Genomic DNA, 2,469 nt, shown 5'->3' with positions numbered 1-2,469 from the left:
TCCCGCAGAGCGACTCCAACGCTTTCCGTGGTGACTGTACGAAGTATGATGGGGCTGGTCGTTCTTTGCCTGTCGCACCCTATAGTTTGCTGAGTGCCCGAGTGAAACTTTTGAATGAGCGTATTGCGGAAAGTATGAACGCCAGAACCAGATCGGCCTCTTTCTAACTTGAAAGGTGACATAAAAATCGAACAGATTCTGATGATTTTGACGCACAATCAAGTGATCTAAAATGTAGGCATTCGAAGATTCACTGACGGTAGCGAAAATCCGAAGTTTGGTGGCGTCTACTACAAAAACCGTGACATCTACATAAAAGTTGGTTATGTAACATGTGTTAAGAATTCGACGAACTATATCTTAGACTTTATAACTTGTGACCCTACAACCTACAACTACCCGTTTAGGAGATAAATAGCAGCAAAGTCAGGGTATCTGACGAATTGCACAAGAACTATTTGCGAATGTCCGTTTTATTAACCACTTTTGTGGTGGCGATAACTCACGAACGGCTCATCCGATTAAAATGATTCAATATACGGCTGAGTTCGATTTTTGATCACTAATTGAATGGTCAATACCGTGAGTGCGAAATGTTCAAAGGTCGTGGTGTCTGTGCGGCGTGCAGCGTGCATCGCCAAAAATTCGTCGTGCGCTGGGCTGGGCACAGAGCTCTCGGGGAGGGGGGGCACCTAGTCCACGCATGGCCGGGCACGGGCAGGTCGGCGTCGGCACAATTTGCACAGCGGATCTGCAGGCAGGAGCAGGCTCAGAATGTCCTTGAGGACCAAGCAGGCTTGCTAGACTGCGCGATTAGTCGCGAATTGCGCGATTTTTTGAGAGGCTTGCGCGACTCGCGACTTGCGACTTTTTGTGCGATTCGTGTTTTGGCAGCGCGATTTTGCGCGACTCTGGTCCCCGGGCCCTGGCACCTCCGGCTTGGTCCGACCAAGCCGGACAGTCAGGTCAGGTCAGGACTCAGCTCCTGTCGCCGTGGGGCCTGGCCTTGGTGCTTGTCCTGCCTCCACCACTCGCGGTACTCGCGGGTCGTGGCGCGTCGCGGGCGTCACGGGCGCGGCAGCTCGGGTGCATATTTTTGCCTCTATTTTTGGCGTTGTGGCGAGCGCGGAGCCCGGGGCAATTCGCTATCATATGCGTTCCGATCATTATTTCATGGGCAGGTGCGTCGCGTCGCGGCCCGACGCCAATGCCGTCAGCTGCTGAGCCGGGAGCCGGGAGCTGCCGCAGTGACGGGGAGGCCCGGGACGCCTGACAAGAATTAGTAGTCAAAAATAAATTTTGAAAAATATCAAGTAAAGCAATGCGACTACCGGCAGCAGCAGGATCACGGGGCTGGCCGCGCCGCCCGGCAGACGGAGCGCGACGCGCTGGTGTGTAGATGTTCAGCCACCTATTTTTGTACAATTGCTTCTCAAGTTTAACTAAAGAAAGCATAAATTAAACTGCTTCAAATCGAAAACAGCCGAAAACGCCATTTCAATTTCTCATACCGGCCTCGGAGTTGCCCGATTGTTGTCCTGGCCCAAGGCCGCCTCGTCCTAGGTGCCTGGCTCCAGGGCGCGCTGCTCGCGCACCGCAGCTGGCGGGGCGAAGGGCGAAGGGCGTCAGCGTCAGTGTCAGGGTGGGTCGCGAGCGCGCGTGCGCGTGCTCCACCGGGCGGCGCGGCCGCGCGGCCAAGGGCAAGGGGCTTGCGCTCACCATGCAGGATGTCGGCGATGGTGACGACGGTGAGCGTACGTCCTTGTGCAGCGCGCGGTGGCGCCGCAGCTGCAGCTTGTCGGGGGGTGGGTTGGGTGGGGCCACGACATGCGCAACATCCACATGTTCTGCTTCTGAGAGGTTCATCGGGTAATCCACGGCGGGAGCACGAATATCATAATTATTGTCACCACAACTAAAACGAAACACAAAATATAATGCTTCTTTGTCGCACGCGAATGAGAGAGGTTCAACCCGCGCTCAAGCTCAAGCCCATCCATTGCGTCTGTGGTGGAACTGTGCCCGTGCCGCCCGTGCCCGGCTTTGTTGAGTTGCCACGGAGTATATGCTCAGCGCCGAGCAAGGGGCCGCCCGGGGCATGCTAGTTTTTTTAGAGGTGGTTGCAACTTATCTTGACCCAGCGTGCAGCTCGAACTGCAGCCAGGAGCGCACCATGTGGCCCGGGGCCCGGGCTCGGCCGGAGGCCGGAGGAGCCGCCGGAGACGCGCGGGCGGCCTATTGTGTGACTCAGTCGGCCTCAGTAAGGGCCGGTGCAAGTCGTGTCATTCGCCTTTTATAGGGTGCGACAGGCAAAGAACGACCAGCACCATCATACCTTGTACAGGCGGTGTAGAAATTAGTCCCCAGAAAGAGAGGAGAACACGTGGAGAACTCATATGCTGGTCGGGCGCCAGAGAGCAAAACTTTTGACGTACACTCAACCCAAGAGTCAGAGTGGAGGGCTCGGCC

The sequence above is a fragment of the Frankliniella occidentalis genome, unplaced genomic scaffold (genome assembly GCF_000697945.3).
Source record: "Frankliniella occidentalis isolate FOCC.00 unplaced genomic scaffold, Focc_3.1 Scaffold680, whole genome shotgun sequence".
Taxonomy (NCBI): domain Eukaryota; kingdom Metazoa; phylum Arthropoda; class Insecta; order Thysanoptera; family Thripidae; genus Frankliniella; species Frankliniella occidentalis.
Note: the sequence above shows the minus strand (reverse complement) of the source record.